Source organism: Haliaeetus albicilla, chromosome 4 (assembly GCF_947461875.1).
Source record: "Haliaeetus albicilla chromosome 4, bHalAlb1.1, whole genome shotgun sequence".
Lineage (NCBI taxonomy): Eukaryota > Metazoa > Chordata > Aves > Accipitriformes > Accipitridae > Haliaeetus > Haliaeetus albicilla.
Genome location: NC_091486.1, coordinates 39,152,982 through 39,171,821, shown reverse-complemented (window position 1 = coordinate 39,171,821; position 18,840 = coordinate 39,152,982).

Sequence of the window (18,840 nt, the reverse complement as noted above, 5' to 3'; positions counted from 1 at the left end):
TTATCTTTACACTGCCACGAATGTCATACATAGTATTTGGACGGTTACAAGCACTACTCTTTTTTATGGCTACACTGAAGGGCAAATTCTGCACTCCGTTTTACTATCTACCAACATCAGAAAGTTACTTTGGGCCTTGGGTATACACTTTCAGATCTGCTGCTTTGAGCCAATCTCAGATCAACTCTTCAGGCAAAACCCACAATGCTCACCTTAGTATTATGGAGGGAAAATGAAGTGCAAACCTTACCCCTTAGCTGTCCAGAATTCTATCACTTAAGACATAGCCAGAAAAGAGATCTTCAGCCTTCATATGAAGCAAAAAAGCTTTGTAGGGTTCATAAAAAATTTTAAGACACAGTTCTGACCTCTGCACAGAACATAAATTTTAAAGAGTTACAGTTCAATTTATAGGAAATTCAAGTCGTGCCAGATACTATCCTTTTCCAGACAGAAATTCTGCATTAGCAGGACTTGATGACTTCATATATTCATTCAGAATTTCTGGACAGCTAGAAATATTGGCTGAAATATGACTGGGAAGATTCATGAAACCTAGCAGACCAATACATGCATGTTATAATGACGCATGAGTTGGGGGAATGGCTATCCCATTCTGCAACACCTGGGATCTGACAACTCCTGCCAACTGGTACCGTGACAGACGTATACTACAGCTGTGTATATAGAGATGGAAAAGAGATCAAACTTTGGCTGCAGTAACTCCTCTTCCCTTTCAGTCTCAGTCAAATTTTGACTTAGCAGCAGACATTCAAGCCTGTATGCTCTCTCATTGTTTCAGAGTGCCTTCATGTGGCATAAACTTTGATAACCACTTTCTTTGCTTGCCTAACTTACTGACAAGCCAAATAAACCTTATTAAGAAAATCCACCTGCTTGATTCCTCAGAAATGGAAAGGCTCGTTGTTATCCAAAAAGCCAAGGACTGCTGATTGTTGACTTTTATTTTACTTATTATTCTATCACAGACCTCAATACTTTGAGCTTTCATCCTCCTGCTCCAGTTTTAATAAAATAGCCCAAGTAAACTACACTTCACCCTAAACTATTTTCTACCCAGAGCTTCCCAAAGAATATCAAATTTATTTTAGACTAATAAAAGACAGGAATGATTGAATATAAATGCAGATTTTTTTTTTAGATGGCAACAATACTGAGTGACAAGGCAAGAAGAAGAGGAACTAAAAACGGACTGCTTGCAGCTTGTTTTCCATCCAACTCAGTGCCTTCCTGAGATGCAAACTTCCCTGTCCTCTCCACTCCCTAGTCCTTTCTACAACTCAGTCCTGGTTACATTCCAATCCTTTTATTACTACTGTTGTCATTTTATTAGTGTTATCATTATCATTATTAGTTTCTTCTTTTCTGTTCTATTAAACCGTTCTTATCTCAACCCATAAGTTTTACTTCTTTTCCCGATTTTGTCCCCATCCCACTGGGTGGGGGAGTGAGTGAGCAGCTGCGTGGTGCTTAGTTGCTGGCTGGGGTTAAACCATGACACCCCATTGCTACTCACAGGAACACAGAAAAAGTAAGAATTACAAAATCAATTGTGCATAATTCTTTTAAATTTTTTTATTTGCTTGTGTCGCAGTTGCAGTCACTTCTCTTATAATTCCTGATGCCCCGATTCGTCAACCAGTAACACGTCAGCCTAAAAGGAGAGTTGATGTTTTATTTTACAAATAGGCCTACCTCCTTCACTGGGAACTATTCTCTAAAGTCATGCCCAATTTTTGTAAGCATGGCACCATTCAGCTATAAGATTTTAAATACACAGTTTTACCCACCAGATTAAAAATATATCAGGGCCGCATACTCAGCTGTCATCCACAACTCCACTCCATTGTTTCCTTATGCTGACCATTTTACTTTGTGGGGAATTGCAAAAAATCTGCTCATTTCAGTTCCAAGTGTCACTGAAAAAGGCCTTCCTGTTGAAGAAAACCAGTTATTTGATGACGTGGTTGAGTAAAAATTGTTAGGAAGAATATCTGAAAAAATTAACTCACAGCGATCATAATGATGCCAAGTTCATATCAGATCAGTGACACAATCAGATGTTCAATGTTTAGAGGCCTTTTTATATCTTCACACTCATTTATTTTTTCATGCTCTGTATCTAGTAGCCAGAGACTCAGCTTAATACAGAGACAACACAAGTGCAGCTTTATCTGCTTCCAAAGAAAGCTGTAAATATTTTATTGACAGCTGTAACTGAGTTGTTGAAGTCAGCTTGAAAAGCAGAATTAATTCTGAATGTCTTTACATCTTTTCTCTTTGTCTTCTTACTTTTCTACTTCATTCTTTTTCCTGCAAGGACAGACTCTGACTGCCATCTCTGCTAACTAGCACCTTGCACTAGAAATGGCAAGAATCCTATGAAATCTTACCTTTTTCCTGCAGAAGGCAATAATCAATACGAAAAACAGTACGAAATCTATTTTTAACAGCACAACGACATCTTAGTCCTAAGTCCCTACCCTGCAGTCCTTGCTCACAGAAAACATGCACTCCTGGGTGAAGGAGAACTCCCAGATCTGAGCCCTGAGCCAACGTAAATTAATGAAAAACACAATGCGCAAGTATTCTTTGAATAAGATATGCAAATCTCAGGTTGGTGAGGACTTGAGGTACAGTGCAAAATTCGGCCTGTTCTCCTCATGGGTGTTTGGCTGACAAAAGCCCAAACTGAACACAAGGATACATTTATACTTTCAGATAGAAAACACAGTAACTATAACTTTGAAACATCTTCCTAATTCTGACTGAATGTCACTTCTTGTTTGGGAGTCCAAACAAACAAAAAAGTATAAAGAAATGTTTTAAACAGAGTTGCTCAAAAATCTGATGTTATGAAATACTGCAAGTACTTATTTGAACTGCTGCAGAACTTTTTTGAGAAACATATTTTTCTTTTTTAAGTTGAAACAAAAACCCAGAAAAATTTAAAGTACAAACAAAAAAGAAAATTTCAGCATAAAGTCTTCACTTAACTGAAATCTCAAGAAGCATCAGAATCAAACTGAGATGAAGTTTCACCTTTCTTCAAAAATACTAGTTCAGTGTAGCTGACAGCTAATAGTAATATAGTTCTGCAAGGTAACTACTTAGCTGTGAAAAAAAGCCCCATGCACAGTTTCATAAAATGAAGGAAACATGCCTCAAAACAAAGTATCCAGGGGCAGTAGCAAATACAAAAGGGATTCAGGATACAGAAGTGTTAATGATCAATCAACAGGCTCTGTGAGAGATTCAGTTAAGATCTTATATAGTAGTTTAAAAGCTAATAAAGACTTTTTCATTTTGTAAAAGGAAAAATTACTGTAACAAAATACTTGAAAATCTCCAACCCAGGCCATGTGAAAGAGCGCTTCAAAAAGGGGGTGCAAATTTCTTGTTAATTCCAAATTGCCTACCTTCGCAGCTTCCTTGTTTTCCAAATTTTGGGTATAATCAGTAATTAAGACAGCTTTTTGACCACTAAAGTTTATATAATGCTTGACAACAAGATTTATAGATCTATTCCCAGGCTAGAGAGAAGCCATTTTCAAGGAGATTAAACTTTTCTTTAAGGCCTGAGCAGCCCAGAGTACACTCATCTGCTGTCTGGGATACAGAGCCCATGTTAACCCAAACTTAACATAGATAAGGCTCTTATCTTCAGCAAGAGAAAAAGAATCAACGTCTTGAAAATGGGTCAAATTCCGTTGCCACTGGGATTAGCAGCTCCTCTTAGATCAGCTGACTTGGAAAAATAGAGAAAACCCTTGCAGTATCTGAAAGAGACTAACATTATTTCAAAAGGCCAATTTCACAAAACCCTTACTTAGCTAAAAACTGAGTACTGCCAGAAGAGCATTGCCTGAGGGGTAATAATGATAATAAAAAGTGCAGTTTGCTCCCAGTGCCACGACTCAGCACCACACCTCAGACACAATTCTTGTTTTCATGTTCATGCAACCAAGGGAGACTGGCCCCAGGAGTCTTAGAGCTACCAGATAGAAGCAAGACTGCAGTGTCTGACTTGGGTCCAGAGCTGAACTCGATTTACTGGAAGATGCTTGGAGGCAGCAGCATTTGTCATTTCCTGACATTTTTCTAAAAAGATATTCTTACAAAAGGGGGCCAAGATTTGGCGTCATCCCTTTTCCTTTGTGATTCCAGAGGCTCAAACATTCCACTGGCTTGTTCCAATGGATCACTAAAAAAGCCAAACTGGCTCTACAAAATAAAAACAAATCAAAAGGACTGCACAAACACTCTGTCCCCCTTGTTACACATTCTCTACAGTTTAAAAATAACATGATCTTACAATGCAAAATTAGCTGCATTTGCTCAAGAACCATGTTATGCTTGCTTTCTTCTGTAGCAGTCCTATCATGGGTGAATATCTGATAGGTTATCAAACCCCAGTGTGTTTGTTGTAGCAAAGGAAGATAAAATTGACATGCCCTTGATTAGACTATAAATAAACAGGCTTTTATCTAGAATGAAGGCTACAAAATAAACTGTCCCTGAGCTGCTAATTTATGCATATAAAACTGCATATGTGCATTCGCACATACTGTGTTCACTGGACAGTGAGCACAAGTCATTTTGCCTTTTGACTTGATAGTCTTTTTTCCCCAGTTAAATATATAACGTCACTAAAACCAAAATTTCTATGACCAACTTATTTTCGTGCACATTTTGACCCGGGAGAGACCATTTGGTCCAACTTTCTTGGTGGACATCTACGGATGATCTTGGCCAGACCCTGTGGTCTGTGATCTCAGATCTATGACTAGGGAAACACATAAGAGAAGTAAAGGAATTGAGGCGAGAGAGAAAGTATCCATCAGAATACATAAACACCAGAGCATGTTATAGACATATATTTCCTAAGAACAACAGGTCCTCACAGCTAGGCATTCTGAAATATGACTTGCAGTAACCCACTGGTAGGACAGCTACCCGTTCTCTGGACTATAAAGAACCTCAGATACAACAGGCTCATTGTTTCCAGCACATTACTGGTCAAGCCTAAAGCTGGCCTCATTTTGAGGGGAAAAAAGCAGCTCCATTAAAATGGTGGAACACATGATGAGTCCCAATGATTAGGTTATGGGCTAGTACCTTGAGTATTTAGGTAAAGTATCACCTCCCAGCCTTATTCAACCAAGCTTGTACTGAGCACGAAACAGATGTTATATCCACTGACAGGATGCGTGGGAGTGGCTCAAAGCTGCATCAGGGAGGTTCAGACTTGACTTAGGAAGTATTTCTTTACCAAGAGGGTGGTCAAACATCAGAACAGGCTTCCTAGAGAGGTGGTCAATGCCCCAAGCCTGTCAGTGTTTTAAAGGCATTTAGACAATGTCCTTAATAATATGCTTTAACTTTTGGTCAGCCTTGAAGTAGTCAGGCAGTTGGACTGGATGATCGTTGTAGGTCCCTTCCAACTGAAATATGCTATATGAGAAGATACAGAAAGTTCTCTACAGAAAGCTTCTTCCCTAACTTCAAGAGCATAAAAGTGAAATAATTTTCCATCTGGTATGAATATATTTACTCTTTGAAAAGGAAATACACAACATTTCTCTCCAGCCTAGTTTCTTACCCTTTAGCACCAGTCTATCCAGTGCTAGCTGTTCCTGGTTTTCTGGGAAAGGGGAGTTAACATTTCATAGGAGTTACTTAACGTGGCCTTGGCCTCTCACCATATATAGTATCCCTGATCAATCAGCATTTTCCTTGTTGCTTCATGCCTGGTGCTCCAGATTGGAAGGATTTGCAAAATTTGTTTGTCTTTTTTCTTTTCCTCAATCCTGCTTTTTTGTTGTTGTTCTTCCTGTGATTACCCTGGGAAAAAATAAAAAGCTTTGGCTGTTTTACACTGGGCTATGCACTGAAGCATTTGCTTTAACTTAGTGATAGCTACGGATTAGGCAGATAGATACATGCCTGAGGATGGAGATCTCGCTTTAAATATCACAGCAAATTCTTGCTATATGGATCTGTAATGTCATTTTGCTGGGAAGAGAGAGAAGGGACGTGATTTTGACTGAGTGAAAAACATTTTTAGGGCAGGAGAGCAAAGAGATTTGAAGAAGTAATTGATGCTGTCAGGTAAGTGTTCAGGACTTTAACCCCCAGAACACCAACACTGTCTATTCAGCTAGTATTTTTATAATAGTGAGGAAACTTTATGAGCTAGTTAATTATAAGACTATATCATACTCCATGTGGATGAGAGACACTTGATGAAGTTTTATACCCAGCAATACATACTGTTGTACTTCAATAAACACAGCCCTTTATACTAGCATTTTCCTTAGCAAAACCCCTGGAAATAGGCTGTGCCCAAAAAGACCAGCAGGCTTAAAGAGAGTCTACGCTTTTGAGCAACGGCTTTTATTTTTACACCTTAAAACGTTAAAAGAGGACACACAGCCTTGGCAGACATGTGAGTGGGACCAGTGCTATAGGCTTTGGGTGCAGTTAGGCTGCCCTTTCCCTGAACATACTCTGTGTTGTAATGTCCTCATCACTCATTTCACTCTGACACCCACCAATGTTCAGCAGGGTTTAAATTAACCAGCCCATGGGAAGAAATCACTATATATCCAAAGGCAGCAGGGTCCTATTTCTTTGTTCATTTGAAGAAGGCAGGATCTCAAATACTGAACCATTTTGTCTCATTCAGCTTAGGAAAAGACAAAGCAGATGACCACTGAGGAAAACTAGGGAGCCCCAGTTCACGATGATAAGGCCAAGGTAACACAAGATGTTTTTCCTTCTTCCTCTAAGTATACCCCGACAAGAGCACAGTAACTACCACAGAGCTGGAGACACCAAAAAGGCCTGTCTGGTTAACGCTCCTTCAACAGCCCTCTGAACTGGCTGGTATCAAGTTCCTTGCACAGCCACAGTCAGGACACTGTCAACATGGTATGGTACCATCAGAAAAAAACAAAACACCCACATCTGCGGATTTGCTTGGCTTAGCCCCACGAGTCAAAGCTGGGGCCTGAATATATCAAATACACATTGGTTTTTTTATGTCTACTTCAACTAAGAGCTCTAAACATAGGCTTTAGTGTTCAGATAGTTAACTTCATGAACAGATGTGGTTACAATATTATCAGATTTTTAGTAAAATGAGCAATCAAATTGTAAAGGAGAGTGGTACAAAGGTAGCTTATTCACTTTCTTGTACTGATGAAAGAAATTTAAATATTCAGTTTTCCATCTTTAACCACTGCCATAAATAAACCAAAATCAATTCTATTCATTTATTTCCACTTCCTCTGGATTCCATCATGCCACAATCCATTAGAAATAAAGCAATCATAAAGTACTACATCCAGTCCAAAGAATTGCATTAACCTGATAAAAATGCACATGAGCTAAGTACAACTGGAAAGTTTTCATTTTGTTACTCTGATCACAGAGGTCTAAACAACAGCGTGTACTTTGGAGATCACAGCAAAGATGAGGAGCTGGCTTATATAGGCCACGTGGTCAAGAACTTCACTTTGTCATTTCTGACTTGAGGAAGAAATCAGGCTTGACAAATACAGAGCTCTCAGAATCAGGAGTACCTAAATAGCAGGTATCCACACAGTGAGGCATGCAGGATCACTGGCTGTTATCATCCATGTAAGCTAACATGTTGTCTGTGAAACTCTGGTTCAAGTCTACTCCAGGGTTGTTCAAATATGGAACAACTGCATATTACTGCATCCACCTCTGTAACACAGGCTTCTTACAAGCATTAGCTCCATCTCAGACAGCTGTCCAGAAATCAGATGCATCCCTTATTGCACAGGAGTTTCTCAGACTACAGAACAGGACCACCAAAGCTGATACATGAAAGCTGAAGCAAGGGAGGAGGTGACTATTTGAAGAATTAGCATCTGAAGTGTCCTAGCATATCTGGTGCAGAAAAAAGAGACCAGAATCCTAGGAGTGAGAAAGCTTATCAAGAGACAACTTTATAAAGGAAGAATTCAGCAGTGCTTCAAGTAATGCAGAAGGGCCACAGATAACTGGGTTACAACTTGCTGCTGTCTAAGCCTCACACAGTCTGCGTCTGAGCAGCAAGAAGTCACAGAAACAAAAAGCACCGTTTGAACTAAGCACAGAGTATTTAGCAATAATATAGTGGAAAGACTGTATCAGCTGGTAGGCAGGGTGGATGGAAATGTTGTCAAGGACATCATCCGCAAAACAGCGCTTTATATAAGTGTTACCTCCTTCCTGTTCCAGTCAGGGACTCTGCCAGTCATGCACTCCTGCAATCACATTTAACCTTTCCAGACAACCTAATTCTCTCTCCTTCCCTTCTGCCCCTAGCAATCCGTCTGCAGCTGTGGCACACTCAGGAGTGTGCTTTGAAAAATTCAGGAGCTCATTTTGGCCAGCATGGGTCTGATTTCCAGCATCAACAGCAGAAGATATTGGTCTCAAGCCATGACTTTGGAAAAGACTCAGACTTTTTATTCTGCTGATTCACATGAAGCTTAAAACCTTCACCCATTCAAAATTCTGGCTTTACCCTAGCCCTCTTCCTCTCCTGACCCTTACCACAACACCTCATCTTGGCAAAACACACTCCTTTCATCAGAGCTCTGACCCTAATACATTTACTTGTGCAATCCAGCAGGTAGAACAGCAGTGCTGGTATGCTGTGAATGCTTCCAGTTTTCTATTTACCACCATCCTCTCATTATCAGCTTCCTATAACAGATGGACTGTAATTTCATAGGTACAAGGAGATTCAATAACTGGGTGGGAGAGGCAGGAACTGCTGCTGCTTCATTAGTAAGAACCCAGAGGAAAAAAATTCCAGAAGATTTTGGAAGAAATATGGAGACCTGTGTTTAAGCACAAGCCCAGTATCAGCTATGAATATAGCTGCAGTTAGGGTAATTCAGACAGCCTTCTGTTGCCAGTTCTGCCTTTTTTCCAGGGAACTGGATTCCATGAGATTCAACTAAAGACATGATAAATATCTGTTTCAAGCTACTATGTTCCTTCTCTTGGGATGGCACCCATTTTGATAACATTAGGCACAGCATTCTCTAGTAAAGGTCCCTAACAGCATTTCTATCCAGCCTGCCAGTCAGCTAACATATACTCTCTCCAAATTTGCAAATGATCATGAGGGAAACCAAGATGAATTTCATACTTTCAGTACTTGCATCCCCCTGGAAAAGTCACAATGCAACCCCTTTTAGGCTTCTCCAAAGGGCAAATAAATAATAACTAAAAATCTTTGAAGCAAAATAAGGAATGAGAAATTCTTTGTTTTGACAGTTATCAGCTTTCAAACTCACCGCACTGGAAATGCTGTGGTGTTATGCACACCCTTTTCCCACCCTCTACATGCCTAAAATAATATACATGGGACACTTCCATCATATTGCTCCAAGGCTGAAGAATACATAGGCACTAAGTCTACACAGTCCTTCACAGACAAGCCTGTGGTTGCGTTTCCTCCATTCATAGCCCATTCAGCACAAGACAAGCCCACAATACAAGCTCATGAACTTCATGGCTTGAGCACAGCACTGCTGCCTGACCAAACGAAGGAAAGTCTGGTTTCACATTTTTTTCTCCTGCCTCTTGGACAAGCCTGCTTGCAAGGGCCATGTATCTTTAGTCATTCAAACTGGAAACACCATCAACTAATCTAGCCAATGACCGCATAATAATCTGCAGAGTGGGGCAGACATTTTAAGTGCCAAACATCTGCACCACCCTAAAGCCAAGAGCCTTCTTTGAGAAGGCTCCCATTTTGTGCACCAGGTTTCTTCTTGTCTGCATTGTACGTGGTTTTGAAACCTCCTTCAAAGGGAAAATTAGAAATTAGTTAATTGCAGAAGAGAATCCTAGAGGAGGAATATCTTCTGTATAACATGTACACCTGTAATCTGAGCAATTAATTTATTTTCCTTTCATCTGCATCATAAGGCAAGTCACAAGAAAGCAAACTGAAATGAAACATTATCCTTGCAAGGTGGGAAGCCAAGAGGTTGAGAATGTAGCAAGTAAACTGCCCCTTTGCTTTGAGCAACATTATGAGTTGGCAAAACATTTTCAATCCTTAATGGCTAAGTTTTAAAAAGCCCTTCTGAAAACAAAAACATGGCAAAACATATAAAAGACAAGGAGAGCAAGAAACTCTCTGGCACACAGCAAGCTCTGTTCCTGTGTTCCAGGCAGCGACCCATGAAGAGATGTCACTCTCTGGAGAAGAAAGCATGGTGCTGGCTCCTGGCACTGCTAGCATGGCTTGTGGCTGAGTGACAGCCAGCTGTGCTGGCCCTGTGCCAGCTGGGATAAGTCCTCCCTCCGAAAGCCTCAGCACAGCAGCTTGCTTTTTTAAAGAAAAAAAGAAAAAAGCATGCAGAGTTATGGATACATTCGGGACATGAAATAGCGTTCTCTAAGGTGAGGTGCACGTCCAAGCCTGAGTTTCTGTAGTGTTTTAGTCAGGGGCAGAACTTTCCCTGGGGACAGTGAGGTCCAGCCTCAGGAGATCTGTGTGCTGGGAAAAGCCCTGTTGATCTAATTTCTTTTTGTGCTATGCATAAACCTCTGGGCTCCACACAGCAGCACCAAACCCAGCACCACAGCTGAGAAAGAGGAGCTTCACTGCACCTGCCTGTTGAGACACCCACCAGCTACAAAGACTCTTTACCACTGTTTCTAGCATGCTTATGTTAATGACTGATTAATGCTTCAATCCCTGGTCAGTCATATAACTGTCAACACAATTAAACATGTGTCAGAAAGGATGATATGACCCACCTCCATTCTCTACATTCACGGTAACTCCAAGCCCAGCTTCACTCCAGGAAGCACCCAGCTGCATTTGGGGCATACCAGACACTGGAAGTCTTTGCAAAGAGCCATTTTGAACATCTGACCCATGAGAAAAGGAGTTCAACAAAAGTTTCACAGCTTATTAGCCTCTGCAGTACGCAATAGGTGACAGAAGTCTATAGCAAATTAACTTGATTAGGTAGCATTACGTATTTATAGGGGGCAGGATTTAAAGTAGTTTATTTAGAAGCTGTCTCAGGGCTTCTGTGTACTGACACTGTTAATTACTGCTATTACTAGCATAGGGACTGTGTTAGGTGATGCTAATGAATACCTGTTTCTTGCAGGTGTGTGATTCACTGACTCTACCTGCAGGAGAGAAATGTGGTTGTAAGAGGATCTGTGAGCTATGGGAAGACTTCTAGGATACTGATTGCAAGGAAACATTTTGGGCTGAAATTGAGCCACAGCCTTTATCACAGTCAATCTCCAAGCAGTAGGAGACTGCGCACTACCTACTCTGACTTGCTTTGCATCAGAATGGGAATCTCTCCTTCCTCACTAGCTGCCTTCCCTTTTGCATCTAAAGTCTGAAAATGCTGGCCACAGCATTCATGAAATGGACCGTTCTCTACTCAGTTTCCCTGAAGGAGACGAGAAGCTCTGAATAAGTCCTTCCTCAGAGCGATCCACCACCTCCCTTTGCAGTGATGGCAAGAGCCACAGAAACACATCAGTCAGCAACAAACCTAGCAGGGGACAGGAAGCAAGGTGAATTATCTCAATGGGGAATCCAGAAAGAGTGATCTTCAGAGAGCTGCAGAGAGTGACGGCTGCTCTGAGAAGCAGCAGATACCTGAAACCTACCAGAACAGCAAAACTGGGACCTGACAGCACATATTTACTGACCAGGACAAATCTAGACAAATCTGTTACCATAAAGGTGGACGTGCAGACTGAGTATCAAGATACTGGCACAGGTGCCAAAGCATTGCTGGATCAGAACAGACCTTGCAATGCTGCCTGGGTGTCCCAATTGCCAATGGCATAGACACTTGAGATCGAAAGTCCTTTAAAAACATGACACCCAACAGTTTCCCCCAAAAAACCATTTGCATGCTCTGAGCAATAGCAGATTCCATTATAAGGAAGAGGTAAAAGGTACCTTCATATGGTACCAAATGAAACAACAGGGTCCTTTCAGTGCCCCTCAGAGTCCTTAGCTCACCTGTAAAGCCTAATTTTATTGCTCAGTGTCACAAAAACCCTGGTCACCACCCCAAACTGTTCACACAGCTAAGCAAACAAGTCAACAGTCATGCTCGTGCACTGCTCATCCTGTAGACATTCAAAGGTGAACGCAGGGGCAGAGAGATGTCACATACAGAGTCAGGGTGAGCAACCAGCCATACCCACATCATGTTTTCATTGGCAATCACGTCCAATCCTCACACTGAACTTTAAAGACAGCATTAAGGATGCAAGTGCCCTACGCAGAACTACTTTAGTCATTACAGCAAAGCAAAAGAAATCTGACTTGATGTCAGTCCTGTCCAGGGATCAAAGTGTATCAAAGCTTCAACAAACCCTACTGTCTTCCAGATGACCTCATCACCAAAACAGAGTGCTTCATCCAGCTCTCAGCAGTTTCCTGTCTGGTTGTCTTTGCTCCTGCCCACACATAGCCCTTACTGACCTCACCTTCTCAATCAGGTCTGCTCTCCAACCTCTCTCATTTGCTAAGAAAGGATGGAGTCTCATTGCATTGGGGGTCAATATCTTATGGTCCACTAAGAGGACAAAATGGCAAAATGTCACAGAGGAGTGCTACGTGCTACTCCAAAGAGTTCTGGCCTGATGCACAGAACCACTGATCTCTGCTCATTACTCACAACAGGAAAGAGCCACACACCCCACACTGAGCAGTGCACAGCTGCTTTCCCTGTGTGTTAGGCAGAGCAGATCTCCAGCTTCTTGCTGGTGAGAGAGGGGCATCTAGTGGCTGAGCCCCAAAGGAGCAGGGTAAAGCCACAGCAACACAAGTTGCAGCTACAGTGCAACTAGGGATATGTTGGTAGCTTAAGGGGGATGCAGCTGCTGCCGACATGGAGACGGATCATTACAAAACTGTTAGGCTATTAACTGCTCTACCCAGGCTAACATGTCATAAAGCAAAATATAAACACATGGTATCAGGCACACCAGCTCAGACGTAATTCTCCAATACTACCTTTCATGTCTGATGCTGAGGCAGTATACTAGCAAACACATGCAGCAACATCGGCTAACACAGTCTGGCAGCTCCCAGAAGTTGGTGGCTTAGGCACCTGCCATGCACAAGAACAGTGGTGTCTTTTGACTTGACAACCTGCCACAGCTTAACTATATGAATTATCTCCTTCACCTTTGAATGCTGCCCCAGTCATTTCAGTTGATGTCTGCCAGCTGTGAAAGCCAGTGTGTTACCTTCCCCTATTCACATTTGTGACACTGTTGAAGACTTCAGCCATCTACTACAGCCCTCTTTAGATGTCTCTTTTCTAGCCTGAATAATCCTAGCCTAGCTAGTTAGTCCTTGCACATAAGCCATTCCACACAGCTGATGAGCTTTTTTTTGGCCTGATTAGTTCTATTAACTTGTACCCCTTCTAGTTCTGCTATCCTGTTTGAGATGAGATCAGAACTAAACATGGTATCTGAGATGCAGGTGAGCCACGGACACATATAACAGCATTCTTAGTTTTGTGCTCCTTTCCCTTCCTAGTAACAATTGACTGACTTACTTTTGCTTGTTAGTGAGCAGGTGTTTTCACAGAACCACCTACTACATCTCTGCGATCTGAATGGGAATTGCTAGCTCAAAACCTACTACTGTATGTGTATATAGAGTCAGGACTGGTTTTTACTGAATACTTAGCTTAACAACTGACCACAATAAATGCAGGCTATAGGCTATAGGTGTGCCCTAGATATACTGGCAATATAATCAGCTAGCTTAGGTCAGCTTCTGTGATGAATACTCAGGTTTTGATCTCTTCACAGAAGCTGCTAAAAGAAAAACAATCAATGCCATCTACAATCATGCTTACTGCGAACTGGAAAAAAGATTCCAATAAGATGCTTTTCCCCTCTTCTGGATATCCTTCTAAAATAGAAATTTTACCACCATAATGCCAAGATATAACACTTGCTTTGCCTTCCAAAACCAAGTCTACTTAGCTTCCGAATGGCACTAAGATCTTCAATCTCTTAATATAGGTTCGAGTTTTTGCTGAGATCAAATAACAGTGAGCCACGGCTCTAAAATTAAAAAAACAGCAAAGTTTCTAAAATTATCACTGTTTTATACATAGCCTTACAGCTGAAACAACATCCAATATTCAAAATTGTTATTTTAAAAGAGGAAAAGGCCATCTTTGACTTTGATTTTTCATGTGTCTTAGGACACTTTGGACATCAATCCTGAATATGTAGTATCTTCAGCCATGCTGCTGAATAAATAATATGTAAGAGAGGCTAATAAATACAGCTGGGAAGCTTCTCACTTTTGCTCTGTACTGTCTGAAGCTTGAACACAAAGAAGCCAACACAAAAAAGGAACAAAACAAAGCAGAGACAGAGAGATAAATGCCACAACTTGGATTACATCTTTCAACTGTCCACAAAATTTCGTATTGCAGTAATTCTGTGAATGCACTGAGACATCCCTGGGGCAATTTTTCAGCAGGTGAAACCTCTCCCACCATTCAAATGCTTTGCCTGTACAGTTTTCCAGGGCATTCTCACACACAGTGAGGATGACCATGTTCTGTGAAGCTCTTCCACAAGAGCCTCCCAAATCCCCTTTTCCATCTGACAAGGCTATGAAGGACATCTTATCCTTGCTCACTGCACTCCCTGACGTACAGCACACAGTCACAAAGGCAGAACAAGCAACCCTCACATTTACTATTATGGGATTACCATGCCAAACCCATGTGGTCCACAGCATGGAGGCCACTTTCTGAGGTCTATCCAACCCTGAGAAGAGACTATGGAGAGGGGTAGATGCCACACCGCCATCTTGGAAAGGCCACTTGCAAGTCCACATCTACACCACCCAACCCAGGCACCTGCTGACTGGAGATTAGCAGTAGGTGAGATTAAAGAACTGATGGATGCCTCCAGTCAGTGAAGGACGGTGACCCCAGGAGGAGGCATCTCCTCTCAGGTAGGAGGTGTTTCAGTAAGTCCTCAGGCAGGACGCCAGGTAGTCCGTAGGCAGCTGTAACATCTGGCAGAGATTTCGGATTCACATCCTGACTGGAATGAGGAGGGAGAGGACACCCAAGTGTCCTGAGGTTTTCTTCAGGGAGGACTGTGAAACATCAATTTTATCCACGTAACTACAGGACCCACAGACATGCTACAAGACCAGCGAGGACCACCAACAGGCAGGATCCCTATGCTGCTAAAATTTGGTAAGGATTTGTTGTTTAGACAATGCTGTGGAGCAGAAAATATTACGCACTGTTCTTTTCTCACAGGTAAAAAGATTTGGGGATGTCTTTTCAACCACTGATTGCGAGTCTCTTCAGAAACACAGTTTTCTAGGGGTGTGACGGGACTGCCAGGAAGGCTACTGGAGCCTGTTTTCTCACCATTTTCTCTATCTACTCTGATAGCTGCTTCCACACAAAATTTGTCTCTAGATATGTTCTGAACAGATTTGCTTTAATCACCTTTTCCTTTTTTTTAGTGAATCCAGCATGACCCTTTTCAAAGTAAACAAACAAGCTCCCCACCCCCAAATGCGGGAGCATAATCATGGACTCAACGACAGATCAATATGATCATAGTTGAAGACCCTTTACTAGAGCATCAGACATCATTTTTATACATTGGTTACATCCGTACATGTGTTTAGCTATTTTACTATTGGTTACACACATTATTCACGTGCTGTCCACGCACCTAGTTACACTTAATGATTGGTTATATCAACTCTGTACACGTGCATAAACATAGGACATAATTGGTTATACCAACTAAAACATGCGAAACTTGTCTCAGGCTAATTGGTCAAGATGAACTGCCGAATTGAGGTTGTTTGTGCCAAGTTCCCTTTATCGTGGAATGCGCACCTGTGTTCTTCTAATTGGCATCTTTCTTTTTTTGTCTTCTTGTTTATTCTGTTCAAGGCCTTCTAAAGGCATCTGAAATGCTCTTGTGACCATTAGCTAAATATGTGTCCACACCCAAACACCCCAAAGTGACTGGGATTGCAATAAGAACACAGGAGCAGCTTCCCTCGCATGCTAATTTCCTTCTTTCATTCCCCATTCTGCATGGGCAGGTTACTAAGGATGAATCATGAGTCACTTGCCTGAGCTCCAGGTGACAGCCACATGAGTGTTGTGAAATTCCATGCGGGGATGGACGACAGGACAACAATATGATGATCAAAGTCGCCAGTTTATTGAGCCTAGCTGATCATTGTTATACAGTTCTCTAAGTTCCTAAGAAGCTTTGATTGGCTGCTGCATGCAGGCGTTTAGTGTCCACGCACACAAGCATAAAATATGATGGGTTATATCGACACTGTACACGTGCATAAACATAAGATATAGCTGGTTATATCAACTCTGTACATGCGCATAAACATAGGACATAATTGGCTATATCATCTAAAACATGCGAAACTTGTCTCAGTCTAATTGGTCAAGATAAACTGCCAAATTGAGGTTGTTTGTGCCAAGTTCCCTTTATCGTGGAATGTGCATCTGTGTTTTTCTAATTGGGATCTTTCTTTTTCTGTCTTCTTGTTTATTCTGTTTAAGGCCTTCTAAAGGCGTCTGGAACCCTCTTGCGACCATGAGGTACTTTCAGGCCCAGTAACTAAGTTCCATATAATTGACCCCTACACGTGAGATACTCTGGATTTATCCTGGGCAGCACTAGGTCCACTGAAGCCTAAGTGACCACAACCATTTAGAAAATAACATACTGAAACATAACTCCTTGGCTGGGTGGGTGAGGAGAACAGGCAGGATCATCTGGGAGAAGCATCTTTGTCTTTAAGTGATCTGGGGGAAAAAAAAAAAAGGATGAATCAAAGACAAAATAAAGACTCTGAAACTGAAATGGTGTGCCTTATGCTGGAATTGAACTGTGCCTGGGGGAAGGAGGGCAGTGAATATTGTTTTGCTCTGCAGATCGAAGGGAAGACCATAATACAGGGCTGTGAATTTGGCCAGAAGCAAAAGAGCCTACGTTATTTTTGCTGATGCTAGAGCTGCCTCTCTGAATACTAAAGCTGCACAGTCCATCTCTGTGCCTTGAATGCAAGGTAATGTTGACATGATTGACATTCACTAAGCAAGGAACAGCTGAGTGAAAAAGGAACTGGAAGTGAACATAATTGGGATTCCCTCTTTTCTGCTTGTTTCTCACCATCTCCTGCAATAACTTTTTTCTTTTCTTTGAGCTGTGATTTTACAGATTGTAATAAAGAATGGACACATGGAGAGAAAACCAGACTGTTTTATATAATACAATTGTCCCAAGCATGAATGCAGAGACCTAATGTATTCCCATGGGTGTTCTCAATCACCACCAAAAGGTAAATTCTTAGAGCAGCTGTTTCCCCTAAACCCACTCAGATGGATTCAGCTCCTACAAGGGGCAGTGCCACTGCACTTAGACCTTTACAAGCCACCAAAAGCTTCAAGCTCAGCCACATTCATTTCCACTTCCCCGAGAGACACACAGAGCTAGAAGTGCTGGGGAGCTCCAAAGCTGCCTGTCGTGCACTTCAGTGAGCCAGACCCCAAGCAGGGCTGTCACAACCCATCTCAGGCCTACAGGTGCGGAAAAAGGGGAGCCAGGCACAGTGTTACACCAGGCAAAAAGGCAGCAAGGTCTGGATTCAGAAATACAGCACACAAGGACAACTTAGCCCAATGAATGCTACCCCATAGTCAAAGGCATGCTGTACATCGCTGGCTGCACAGGGCACACCACCACAGGACAACTGCAGCAAGAACCCCAGGGCATCACATCTACATGGCATTTGGGATGAAAAGCACCGCTCAGACCTATGAGTTGTAGGGACCTACCCTACATTCATGAGGAAGACATGGCTCAGCCAGCACGGGTGAGATGCAGCAGCTCAGCAGAGGACAGCAAGGAAGAACCCCTGTCCCTCATCCAGGCCTGGCCCCAATCAGAGTGAGCAACTACAGTTGCTGGAGGGGAGCAGGAATCAACACGTGCTCTTTGGACTGACCCTCTGCCACCACCTGCACCAGCTGGACACCACACCCACAGGGCCACCAGCCCCACAGGGCCAACTGCTTGGTGCCCATCCCCACAAGACCTCAAAATCCCCAGGGCCAGCTGCAAGGGACCCCAGACCCCATGGGGCCTTCAAATCCCATAGGGCCAGCTGCACCAAACTGCACAGGGCTCCTAAACCCCACAGAGCCAGCTGCAATGGGCCCTAAACCCCACAGGGCTCCCTAAAACACACAGAGCCAGCTGCAAGAGGCCTTAAACCCCACAGGGCTCCTAAACCCCACAGAGCCAGCTGCAGTGGGCCCCTAAACCCAACAGGACCCTCTAAATAACACAGGATCGGGGGGGGAGGAAAAGCCCCTAAAGCCCACAGAGTCAGCTGCATTGGGTCCCTAAACACCACAGGACTCCCTAAATCCCACGGGGTCAGCAAAAAAAAAAAGTGGGGCCCCTAAACACCACAGGACTCCCTAAATCCCACGGGGTCAGCAAAAAAAAAAAAAAAAAATGGGGCCCCTAAACCCCACGGGGCCAGATGCAAGGGGCCCCTAAATCCTAAAGTGCTCCCTCAACTCCACAGCACCAGCCGAAAAGAGCCTCTAAACCCTACGGAGCCAGCTGCAAGGGGCCTTTAACGTCCCACAGGGCTCCCTAGACCCCACAGAGCCCCTGAGGCCGCACAGCACGATCCGAGCCAGCGCCCCAGAGCGGCGAGGCGAACGAAAGACA